We start from the raw sequence: 14,063 nt of genomic DNA, 5'->3' as shown, positions 1-14,063 counted from the left end.
CTCTCCACTCGGTAGGATTTTTAAACTTAGGCAAGTACGGGACTGTAGCTAAGCCCCCGAGTGGGAGGATTGCTCTCCACTCGATTGGGTTTTTAAAACTTAGGCAAGTACTAGACTGCAGCTAAGCCTCCGAGTGGGAAGATTGCTCTCCACTCGGTAGGATTTTTTAAACTTAGGCGAGTACGAGACTGCAGCTAAGCCCCCGAGTGGGAGGATTGCTCTCCACTCGGTAGGATTTTTTAAACTTAGGCGAGTACGAGACTGTAGCGAAGCCCTAGAGTGGGAGGATTGCTCTCCACTCGGTAGGATTTTTTAAACTTAGGCGAATCGGATTCGCAGCTAAGCCCCCGAGTGAGAGGATTTCTCCCCACTCGATAGGATTTTGTTTTTTGAAACTTAGGCGAGTCAGATTCGCGGCTAAGCCACCCACTAAGGGATTTTGGACACATGCATAAGTAATAACAATCATTTGGGAGACTGTAAAACCATGTCTTTGATAAACAAACTGAAAGGTACTTCTTATTACATCTCGATAGTCTGAATGCTTAAGTGTTAAAATGGCGGAGAAGCTCCGCACTCCAAGCGCGCGGCTCGTCTTGTGTTCCACATCGTACAGGTGATATGCACTGTGATCAGAATTTGACCCTCCTCTGGGGTAATGCATCACTGGGCAACTCCAGTCACACTTTCCCTGTACAGTCGACCACTTATCACAGTGAAGGCTTTAGATCGACGGACAATCTGTCGTGCTTCATCTTCTTCTTCTGGAAGTTCTTTCCTGAGAATATATGCGATATACGACACTGTCAAGTCAGGAATGACGACCAAAACTTCCATGATTAGATCGACCACGGCTGGGATTTCAACTTCAGTCGGATTAGTAGAACTCTTAGGTTGCGGGGGCTTTTCTGTGAAGGGATCCTCTTGAACTAATGGTGTGTGAAGATGCTCCAAAAACACATTGCTGGGAATGGGTTCCCGCTTGGAACCTATTTTTGCCAGGTCATCGGCTACCTGGTTCTTCAGTCAGGGAATGTGGTGGAGCTCTAGCCCTTCAAACTTCTTTTCCAGCTTTCTTACTGCATTGCAATAACCAGTCATAGCTGGGCTTCTGACGTCCCACTCCTTCATCACTTGATTGACCACCAAATCTGTGTCACCGTAGACCATTAGGCGACGGATGCCGAGTGAAATGGCCATTCGCAACCCATACAGAAGTGATTCGTATTCAGCTTCATTGTTGGAGGAATCAAAGTGAAGCCGAAGGACATAACTGAGTTTGTCACCTCGCGGGGATACCAGAACTACTCCAGCGCCAGAACCATTCAACATCTTGGATCCATCAAAAAACATAGTCCAATGTTCCAATTGGACTTGAGTCGGTTGCTGTTGTTCAATCCACTCGACGAGGAAATCTTCTATTGCCTGGGACTTGATTGCTTTCTTTGCCTCAAACTTGATATCCAACGAAAGGAGTTCAATCACCCATTTTGCCACTCGACCAGTTGTGTCTCTGTTGTTCAAAATTTCTAACAATGGAGCATCACTAACGACTATGATAGAGTGATCTAAGAAATAGTGTGCAACCTTCTTCGAAGTCAAGTAAATTCCGTAGACAAGCTTCTGATAATGCGGATATCTCTGCTTGGACGGAGTTAAGACTTCAGAGATATAGTACACTGGGCGTTGAACCTTATAGGCTTTACCTTCTTCTTCCCGCTCGACTGTGAGTACTGTACTGACAACTTGTCTAGTGGCTGCAATATAAAGCAGTAAAGGCTCTTTGCTGATTGGAGCAGCGAGCACCGGCTGGGTGGAAAGCAGGGTTTTGAGCTCAGCGAATGTTGCGTCAGCTTCAGGAGTCCACTCGAACTTATCAGATTTCTTCATCAATCGGTAAAGAGGCAATGCCTTTTCACTAAGACGAGAGATGAATTGGCTCAAGGCAGCCAAACAACCAGTAAGCTTCCGAACCTCGTGTATGCGCACATGGCTTTTCATTCGGAGTATTGCGCCAACTATCTCTGGGTTAGCATCGATCCCATGTTCGGAAACGAGGAAATCGAGTAACTTTCCACCTAGAACTCCGAATGTACACTTTGACGGGTTAAGCTTGATATCATACCTTCTTAGGTTGGCAAAGGTTTCAGCAAGGTCAGTCAGCAGGTCGGAACCTTTAGCAACTTAACCACGATGTCATCCATGTACTCTTCCACATTCCGACTGATTTGAGTGAGCAGGCACTTCTGTATCATGCGCATGAGTGTGGCGCCAGTGTTCTTGAGACCAAAGGGCATGGTAACATAGCAAAAGCACCTGAATGGGGTGATAAATGCTGTTTTTATTTCGTTGGGTCCATACAGTCGGATCTGATGGTACCCGGAGTACGCGTCCAGAAAGGACAATCGTTCACATCCCGCAGTCAAGTCGACTATTTGATCGATGCGGGGGAGAGGGAAGTGATCTTTCGGGCAGGCCCGATTGATATGCTTGAAGTCAATACACATACGGAGTGAATCATCTTTCTTGGGAACCATGACGACATTGGTGAACCACTCGGAGTGGTAAATCTCTCGGATGAACTCGGCTACCAGAAGCCGAGCCACTTCCTCGCCGATCGCCTTTCTTTTCTCCATGGCAGACCGTCAGAGATGCTCTTTGATAGGTTTTGCTTTTGGGTCGACTTGCAAACGGTGCTCAGCCAGTCCCATGGGTACACCTAGCATGTTAGAAGGTTTCCATGCGAAGATGCCCCAGTTCTCACGGAGGAACTGGATGAGCGCTTCTTCCTATTTGCTGTCGAGTGTTGTTGAAATATGAGTCGGAGCAACATTGGGATCATTCGGGTGGATATGAACTGACTTTGTTTCACCAGACGACTTAAATGCAGATTCTGAAGCAGGCTTCTTAGCTGTCAACAAATCACTCGGATCTACAGTCTTCTTGTATTCTTCCATTTCTATTGCTGCCATCTGTTCATCGGCAATCTTCGAGGCCTTTTGGAAGCACTCTTCTGCTCGCTGCCTATTACCAGTGACTGTAATCACGCCCCTAGGACTAGGCATCTTGAGTTTGAGGTACACGTAACATGGTCGATCCATGAAACGAACATACGCAGTTCTGCCCAGGATAGCATGATAGGCACTGTGAAAATCCACAACTTCAAATGTCAACTTTTCCTTACGGTAATTCTCTGAATCATCGAAAACCACGTCAAGAGTGATCTGGCCGAGTGAGTCAGCTTTGTTTCCAGGTATAACTCTATGGAACCGCATGTTGCTCTCGCTGAGCTTGGACATTGGAATGCCCATCCCTCGGAGGGTCTCAGCATACAAAATGTTCAAACCACTGCCGCCATCCATCAAGACTTTGGTCAATCGGTTGCCCCGAACAACTGGGTCGACCACCAACGCCTGCCTCCCGAGGGTGGCTACGTGCGGCCGATGGTCTGACTGGTCGAATGTGATGGGAGTCTTTGACCACTTCAGATATGTGATTGTTACCGGAGCAACCATGTTTACCTGTCTGTTGATCACTTTCAGTCGACTTTTACTTTCAATGTCAGCAAAAATCACCAAAGTAGAATTGATGTTGGGAAATCCTTCCTCATCCTATTCCTTGTCTTCATCCTTGTCAGATTCCTTCTCCTTCTCACTGGATTGCTTTTCTCAGAACTGCTGTATAAGGACTCGACACTGTCGAGTGGTATGTTTGGGATAAATCAGATTACTCTCTTCATCTTTCTTGATGTGAATGTGACATGGCAGATCCAACACGTCATTCCCTGCTGAATCCTTCACTTTCTTGGGGGTCCAGGGCCCTTTAGGCTTTCCTTTAGATTTTTTCTTGGGTTGCAACTGCAACCTCTCCAGGACCCGCAAGTTCTGCTTTACGCTTCTGCTTCCGATTAGAATTACCTCCTCCAGTGTCCTGGCCGACTGGTTTGCTCTTGCTGCTGCGGAGTCAGTCTTCTTCTTGGCTGTTTGCGTACCGAGTGGCTATCTCCATCATTCGGGTCAGGGACATGTCTCCTGTCCAACCGAATTTCAGGTTGAGCTCCCGATATCGAACGCCCTCCTTGAAGGTGCAAACTGCTTGATGCTGAGACACATTCTCCACAGTGTGATGCAAAGTGGTCCACCTCTGGATGTAATCCCTCAAAGTTTCATTCGGTTTTTGCACGCAATGTTGCAATTCTGTCAATCCTGCTGGTCGTTTGCACGTGCCCTCAAACATTCTGACGAACACTCGGGCCAACTCCTCCCAGCTGAATATACTGCCCGGAGCCAACTGATTCAACCAAGCTCTAGCTGACCCTTCAAGCATCAGGGGAAGGTGCTTCATGGCCACTTCATCGTTTCCTCCCCCGATCTGCACAACCACTCGGTAGTCCTCAAGCCAGGTGTCAGGCTTTGATTCACCAGTGAACTTACTGACCCCAGTTGCCAACCTGAAGTTGGGAGGGATCTCTGCAGCCCTGATGGCTCTGCTAAAACACTCGGGACCAGAAACATGCACTCTGCTTCCAGTCGGGTGATCTCTGTCTTGCCCTTCTCTGTGTGCTCGATTCCTGTCCACCAAACCTTGCACAAAAATTGATCTTGCATCAAACCCTGGTTCTCTTGGGTCGACTGGCCTCCTTCGCTCTTCGCTGTACGGGTGCCTATCATCATAATGTCGGGGCACATATGATTCGCCCCTCGGAGGGGGCGTAGGCACTCGACGGCGGTCATCGCGGTCGAGCCGATGATGGTGCTACTCGTGGTTCCGACTCAAGTACTGCCCTTGGCGATGTCCTCGTCCCTCACGCTGCGGAGGCGATCTTAGGCTGTGAGCCGACTGAATAGTGTCAGCTACTACAGATCTGCTATGAATTCTGTTACGCGACTAAGACACTGCAGTGTTCTGCTCTCGTGCTGCTCGGAGCAGCGCTCTGATCTGCATCAAACCTCTACCGGCCTCCGACTGGGACAGCTAAATGGATTCTGCTATGCGGGCAACGGCTGTAAGGTTTTGAATTGGAGTGCGGTATACCTGCGGTTCAGGCGGGAACAACTGCCGCTGCCGTCGACTGGATTCGGGGATCTTCCGCCGAGCGCGATCTTCGAGTGCGCGCTGAAGGTTCTCCAGTCGAGTGCACTCAGCCAGAGTGGCCAAACGCGCCGCCTCCATGGCCCGAGCTTCAGAGGTTTCTCCAACAACAGGTGTGTGGAGTGCCTCCATATTGCGACGCTGAAGTTCTTCCCTCTGCTGAGAAGAGAGGGTTTCGGGGTGGTACTCTTCATGAATGCGCGATGGATCGCCGCTACCGTCGTCGCCGCTGTTGCGACACATGCCAGGCGGGCTGCATGGCGTGTCGACCATCAGGACCTCTGCTGCGGGGTCGCTGCTGTCGCACTCGGATAAGGTCTCGATGGAGCTAGCTGATACATCAAACATGCCTTAGAGAGATTCGTCAGGCTCGATTGCCGCGACTCGATGGGTGGCCGACTGACGTGCCACCGCATGCTTCACCCACCACTGAAGACGTGACCGACCGGACCGCTTGTGACGGCGAACAGCAGGGAGCGAAGACACCGCGGGAGCCGACCGATACTGGGTCGACGGCTGCCACAGAAGGACGCCGCGAATGCACACACGAAAGTGTGTCGCCTCGTGGACGGGGAGTGCCTTGACGTCGAGGGGAGCTTCCTGAAGCCAAGCGGAGTCGTCGGCGATGAAAACAAGCGTGCCGAGACGGATCTCGCGGCCCTCAGCCCAACCTCTGCTGGAAACCATGATGAAAGGACTCGGAGAAATCGCAGCTTCACCGGAAAGTCGCTAAGACACCTGCCCCATGGTGGGCCAACTGTCGTGGTACTAAGTCTAACTGTAGAATGGGGGATAGGTATGAGGAGGCAAGATCCTAGCTACGGTGAAGTTGTGCACGCAAGATTTACGAGTCCAGGCCCTTCCTAGAGGAAGTAACAGCCCTACGTCTAGGTGCCTGGAGGCTCGATCGATTGGATTATGCATGAAGTTACAGGGGGTACAAACCCTTGTATCAGTGGAGGGGGTGGCTTATATAGAGTGTGCCAGGACCCCAGCCAGCCCACGTTACTGTTGGGGAATGCAGTAATTTCAAAAAAATTCCTACGCACATGCAAGATCATGGTGATGCATAGAAACAAGAGGGGAGAGTATCGTCTACGTACCCTCATAGACCGTAAGCGGAAGCGTTATGACAACGCGGTTGATGTAGTCATACGTCTTCACGATCGACCGATCTAGCACCGAAGGTACGTCACCTCCGCGATCTGCACACATTCAGCTCGGTGACGTCCCACAAAATCATGATTGAGTAGAGCTTCGAGGGAGAGTTTCGTCAGCACGACGGCGTAATGATGGTGATGATGTTGCTACCGGAATAGGGCTTCGTCTAAGCACGGCTATGATATGACCGAGGTGGATTATGTTGGAGGGAGCACCGCACACGGCTAAAAGATCAATGATCAACTTGTGTGTCTATGGGGTGCCCCCCTCCCCCGTATATAAAGGAGTTGAGGAGGGGGAGATGGCGGCCCTCCTAGGCGCGCCCCAAGGGGAGTCCTACTCCCACTGGGAGTAGGACTCCAACCCTTCCAAGAGTAGGAGTAGGAGAGAGGGAAGGAGGAGAGAGGGGAAGGAAAGGGGGGCGGCCCCCTCCTTGTCCAATTCGGACTAGAGGGAGAAGGGGCGCGCGGCCTGCCCTGGCCGCCCCTCCTCTTCTCCACTAAGGCCCAATAGGCCCATTACACTCCTCGGGGGGTTCCGGTAACCCCCCGGTACTCCGGTATTTGTCCGAACTTGCCCGGAACCCTTCCGAAGTCCAAACATAGTCATCCAATATATCGATCTTTATGTCTCGACCATTTTGAGACTCCTCGTCATCTCCGTGATCATATCCGGGACTCCGAACTACCCTCGGTACATCAAAACACATAAACTCATATTACTGATCGTCACCAAACGTTAAGCGTGCGGACCCTGCGGGTTCGAGAACTATGTAGACATGTCCGAGACTCATCTTCGGTCAATAACCAATAGCGGAACCTGGATGCTCATATTGGCTCCTACATATTCTACGAAGATCTTTATCGGTCAAACTGCATAACGGTATACATTGTTCCCTTTGTCATCGGTATGTTATTTGCCCGAGATTCGATCGTCGGTATCTCAATACCTAGTTCAATCTCGTAACCGGCAAGTCTCTTTACTTGTTCCGTAATGCTACATCCCGTAACTAACTCATTAGCTACATTGCTTACAACGCTTATTGTGATGTACATTACCGAGAGGGCCCAGAGATACCTCTCCAACAATCGGAGTGACAAATCCTAATCTTGATCTATGCCAACTCAACAAACACCATAGGAGACACCTGTAGAGCACCTTTATAATCACCTAGTTACATTGTGATGTTTGGTAGCACACAAAGTGTTCCTCCGGTATTCGGGAGTTGCATGATCCCATAGTCATAGGAACATGTATAGTATGGAGGAAGCAATAGCAACAAACGAAACGATTATCGTGCTAATCTAATGGGTGTGTCAAGTCAATCACATCATTCTCTAATGATGTGATCCCGTTAATCAAATGACAACTCATGTCTATGATTAGGAAACATAACCATCATTGATTCAACGAGCTAGTCAAGTAGAGGCAAACTAGTGACACTGTGTTTGTCTATGTATTCACACATGTACTAAGTTTCCGGTTAATACAATTCTAGAATGAATAATAAACATTTATCATGATATAAGGAAATATAAATAACAACTTTATTATTGCCTCTAGGGAATATTTCCTTCAGTCTCCCACTTGCACTAGAGTCAATAATCTTGATTACATTGTAATGATTCCAACGGGTTTGCAACATTCAGATCCGTATGTATCTTGCAAATCTCTATGTCTCCCTCCTTGACTTGACTGCAGATGGAATTGAAGCGTCTCTTGATGTGCTTGGTTCTCTTGTGAAATCTGGATTCCTTTGCCAAGCCAATTGCACCAGTATTGTCACAAAAGATTTTCATTGGACCCGATGCACTTGGTATGACACCTAGATCGGATATGAACTCCTTCATCTAGACTCCTTCATTTGCTGCTTCTGAAGCAGCTATGTATTCCGCTTCACACGTAGATCCTGCCACGACGCTCTACTTGGAACTGCACCAACGGACAGCTCCTCCATTTAATAAAAACACGTATTCGGTCTGTGACTTAGAGTCATCCAGATCAGTGTCAAAGCTTGCATCGACGTAACCGTTTACGATGAGCTCTTTGTCACCTCCATATACAAGAAACATATGCTTAGTCCTTTTCAGGTATTTCAGGATGTTCTTGACCGCTGTCCAGTGATCCACTCCTGGATTACTTTGGTACCTCCCTGCTAAACTTATAGCAAGGCACACATCAGGTCTGGTACACAGCATTGCATACATGATAGAGCTTATGGCTGAAGCATAGGGAACACCTTTCATTTTCTCTCTATCTTCTTCAGTGGTCGTGCATTGAGTCTAACTCAACTTCACACCTTGTAATACAGGCAAGAACCCTTTCTTTGCCTGATCCATTTTGAACTTCTTCAAAACTTTGTCAAGGTATGTGCTTTGTGAAAGTCCAATTAAGCGTCTTGATCTATCTCTATAGATCTTGATGCCCAATATATAAGCAGCTTCACTGAGGTCTTTCACTGAAAAATTATTATTCAAGTATCCTTTTATGCCATTCAGAAATTCAGTATCATTTCCGATCAATAATATGTCATCTACATATAATATCAGAAATGTTACGGAGCTCCCACTCACTTTCTTGTAAATACAGGCTTCTCCAAAAGCCTGTATAAAACCATATGCTTTGATCACACTATCAAAGCGTATATTCCAACTCCGAGAGGCTTGCACCAGTCCATAAATGGATCACTGGAGCTTGCACACTTTGTTAGCAGCTTTTGGATCGACAAAACCTTCTGGTTGCATCATATACAACTCTTCTTTAAGATATCCATTAAGGTATGCAGTTTTGACATCCATTTGCCAAATTTCATAATCATAAAATGCGGCAATTGCTAACATGATTCAGACGGACTTAAGTATCGCTACGGGTGAGAAGGTCCCATCGTAGTCAACTCCTTGAACTTGTCGAAAACCTTTCGCAATAAGTCGAGCTTTGTAGATAGTAACATTATCATCAGCGTCAGTCTTCTTCCGGAAGATCCATTTATTCTCTATGGCATGCCGGTCACCGGGCAAGTCAACCAAAGTCCATACTTTGTTCTCATACATGGATCCCCATCTCAGATTTCATGGCTTCAAGCCATTTTGTGGAATCTGGGCTCATCATCGCTTCCTCATAGTTCATAGGTTCATCATGGTCAAGTAACATGACTTCCAGAACAGGATTACCGTACCACTCTGGTGCGGATCTTACTCTGGTTGACCTACGAGGTTCGGTGATAACTTGATCAGAAGTTTCATGATCATCATCATTAGCATCATCACTTACTGGTGTAGGAATCACTGGAACTGATTTCAGGGATGAACTACTTTCCAATAAGGGAGAAGGTACAATTACCTCGTCAATTTCTATTTTCCTCCCACTCACTTCTTTCAAGAGAAACTCCTTCTCTAGAAAGGATCCATTCTTAGCAACGAATATCTTACCTTCGGATCTGTGATAGAAGGTGTACCCAACAGTATCCTTTGGGTATCCTATGAAGACACATTTCTCCGATTTGGGTTCGAGCTTATCAGGTTGAAGCTTTTTCACATAAGCATCGCAGCTCCAAACTTTAAGAAATGACAACTTGGGTTTCTTCCCAAACCATAGTTCATAAGGTGTCTTCTCAACGGATTTAGATGGTGCCCTATTTAATGTGAATGCAGTTGTCTCTAAAGCGTAACCCCAGAACGATAGCGTTAAATCAGTGAGAGACATCATAGATCGTACCATATCTAGTAAAGTACGATTACGACATTCAGACACACCATTACGCTGTGGTGTTCCGGGTGGCATGAGTTGTGAAACTATTCCGCATTGTTTCAAATGAAGACCAAACTCATAACTCAAATATTCTCCTCCACGATCAGATTGTAGAAACTTTATTTTCTTGTTACGATGATTTTCCACTTCATTCTGAAATTCTTTGAACTTTGCAAATGTTTCAGACTTATGTTTCATCAAGTAGATATACCCATATCTGCTCAAATCATCGGTGAAGGTGAGAAAATAACGATACCCACCGCGAGCCTCTATATTCATCGGACCACATACATCAGTATGTATGATTTCCAACAAATTTGTTGCTTGCTCCATTGTTCCGGAGAACGACGTTTTAGTCATCTTGCTCATGAGGCATGGTTCGCAGTACCTAGTGATTCATAATCAAGTGATTCCAAAAGCCCATCAGAATGGAGTTTCTTCATGTGCTTTACACCAATATGACCTAAACGGCAGTGCCACAAATAAGTTGCACTATCATTATCAACTCTGCATCTTTTGGCTTCAATACTATGAACATGTGTATCACTACTATCAAGATTTAGTAAAAATAGACCACTCATCAGGGGTGCATGACCATAAAAGATATTACTCATATAAATAGAACAACCATTATTCTCTGATTTAAATGAATAACCGTCTCGCATCCAACAAGATCCAGATATAATGTCCATGCTCAACGCTGGCACCAAATAACAATTCTTTAGGTCTAATACTAATCCCGAAGGTATATGTAGAGGTAGCGTGCCGACGGCGATCACATCGACTTTCGAACCATTTCCCACGCGCATCGTCACCTCGTCCTTAGACAATCTTCGCTTAATCCGTAGCCCCTGTTTCGAGTTGCAAATGTTAGAAACTGAACCTGTATCAAATACCCAGGCACTACTGCGAGCATTAGTAAGGTACACATCAATAACATGTATATCAAATATACCTTTCACTTTACCATCCTTCTTCTCCGCCAAACACTTGGGGCAGTTCCGCTTCCAGTGACCAGTTCCTTTGCAGTAGAAGCACTCAGTCTCAGGCTTAGGTCCAGACTTGGGTTTCTTCACTTGAGCAGCAACTGGCTTGCTGTTCTTCTTAAAGTTCCCCTTCTTCCCTTTACCCTTTTTCTTGAAACTGGTGGTCTTGTTGACCATCAACACTTGATTCTCCTTCTTGATTTCTACCTCCGCAGCCTTTAGCATTGTGAAGAGCTCAGGAATCATCTTATCCATCCCTTGCATATTATAGTTCATCACAAAGCTCTTGTAGCTTGGTTGCAGTGATTGAAGAACTCTATCAATGACACTATCATCAGGAAGATTAACTCCCAGTTGAGTCAAGTGGTTGTGGTACCCAGACATTCTGAGTATATTTTCACTGACAGAACTATTCTCCTCCATATTGCAGCTGTAGAACTTATTGGAGACTTCATATCTCTCAATCCGGGCATTTGCTTGAAATATTAACTTCAATTCCTAGAACATCTCATATCTCTCAATCCGGGCATTTGCTTGAAATATTAACTTCAATTCCTAGAACTTATTGGAGACTTCATATCTCTCAATCCGGGTTTGTCACCTAGCGGTGTTTCCAGGACGTAATTCTTTTATGCAGCAATGAGGATAATCCTCAAGTTACGGACCTAGTCCGTGTAGTTGCTACCATCATCTTTCAATTTAGCTTTCTCAAGGAACGCATTAAAATTCAACGGAACAACAACACTGGCCATCTATCTAAAACAACATAGACATGCAAAATACTATCAGGTACTAAGTTCATGATAGATTAAATTTCAATTAATCAAATTACTTAAGAACTCCCACTTAGATATGTTGGGGAACGCAGTAATTTCAAAAATTTCCTACGCACACGCAAGATCATGGTGATGCATAGCAACGAGAGGGGAGAGTATCGTCTACGTACCCTCGTAGACCATAAGCGTAAGCGTTATGACAACGCGGTTGATGTAGTCGTACGTCTTCACAATCGACCGATCCTAGTACCGAACACACGACACCTCCGAGTTCAGCACATGTTCAGCTCGGTGATGTCCCACGTACTCCGATCCATCAGAGCTTCGAGGGAGAGTTCCGTCAGCACGACGGCGTGATGACGACGATGATGATGTTACCAACGCAGGGCTTCGCCTAAGCACCGCTACGATATGACCGAGGTGGATTATGGTGGAGTGGGGCACCGCACACGGCTAAAAGATCAACTGATCAACTTGTGTGTCCATGGGATGCCCCCTCCCTCGTATATAAAGGAGTGGAGGAGGGGGAGGGCCAGCCCTCTCTATGGCGCGCCCTGGGGAGTCCTACTACCACCGGGAGTAGGATTCCCCCCTTCCATGTAGTAGGAGTAGGAGGGAAGGAAAGGGAAAAGAGAAGAGAAGGAAGGAGGGGGCGCCGCCCCTCCCCCTAGTCTAATTCGGACTAGGCCTTGGGGGGCGCGCAGCCTCCCCCCTCTGTTTCTCCTAAAGCCCAATAAGGCCCAAATACTCCCCGGCGAATTTCCGTAACTCTTCGGTACTCCGAAAAATACCCGAATCACTCGGAACCTTTCCAATGTCCGAATATAGTCGTCCATTATATCGATCTTTACGTCTCGACCATTTCGAGACTCCTCGTCATGTCCCCGATCTCATCCAGCACTCCGAACTACCTTCGGTACATCAAAACACATAAACTCATAATACCGATCGTCATCGAACGTTAAGCGTGTGGACCCTACGGGTTCAAGAACTATGTAGACATGAACGAGACTCATCTCTGGTTAATAACCAATAGCGGAACCTGGATGCTCATATTGGTTCTGACATATTCTATGAAGATCCTTATCGGTCAAACCGCATAACGGTATACGTTGTTCCCTTTGTCATCGGTATGTTACTTGCCCGAGATTCGATCGTTGCTATCTCAATACCTAGTTTAATCTCATTACCGGCAAGTCTCTTTACTCATTCCGTAATGCATCATCCCGCAACTAACTCATTAGTCACATTACTTGCAAGGCTTATAGTGATGTGCATTACCAAGAGGGCCCAGAGATACCTCTCCGACAATCAGAGTGACAAATCCTAATCTCGATCTATGCCAACTCAACAAGTACCATCGGAGACACCTGTAGAGCACCTTTATAATCACCCAGTTACGTTGTGACGTTTGGTAGCACACAAAGTGTTCCTCCGGTATTCGGGAGTTGCATAATCTCATAGTTAGAGGAACATGTATAAGTCATGAAGAAAGCAGTATCAACAAACTAAACGATCATCGTGCTAAGCTAACGGAATGGGTCAAGTCAATCACATCATTCTCTAATGATGTGATCCCGTTAATCAAATGACAACTCATGTCTATTGCTAGGAAACTTAACCATCTTTGATTCAACGAGCTAGTCAAGTAGAGGCATACTAGTGACACTCTGTTTGTCTATGTATTCACACATGTACTAAGTTTCCGGTTAATACAATTCTAGCATGAATAATAAACATTTATCATGAGATAAGGAAATAAATAATAACTTTATTATGGTCTCTAGGGCATATTTCCTCCAGTCTCCCACTTGCACTAGAGTCAATAATCTAGTTCACATCTTTATGTGATTACTTCACATCTCCATGTGACTAATACCCAAAGGGTTTACTAGAATCAATAATCTAGTTCACATCGCTATGTGATTAACACCCAAAGAGTGATCAAGTTTTGCTTGTGAGAGAAGTTTAGCCTACGGGTCTGCACCATTCAGATTCGTATGTATTTCGCAAATTTCTATGTCTACAATGCTCTGCACGGAGCTACTCTAGCTAATTGCTCCCACTTTCAGTATGTATCCAGATCGAGACTTGGAGTCATCTAGATCGATGTAAAAAGCTTGCATTGACGTAACTCTTTACGACAAACTCTTTTATCACCTCCATAACCGAGAAATATTTCCTTAGTCCTCTAAGGATAATTTTGACCGATGTCCAGTGATCTACTCCTAGATCACTATTGTACTCCCTTGCCAGAAAGATGCTAAGGTATACAATAGGACTGGTAAACAGCGTATCATAC

Source organism: Triticum urartu, chromosome 2 (genome assembly GCF_003073215.2).
Source record: "Triticum urartu cultivar G1812 chromosome 2, Tu2.1, whole genome shotgun sequence".
In the NCBI taxonomy this organism is placed as follows: domain Eukaryota; kingdom Viridiplantae; phylum Streptophyta; class Magnoliopsida; order Poales; family Poaceae; genus Triticum; species Triticum urartu.
Note: the sequence above shows the minus strand (reverse complement) of the source record.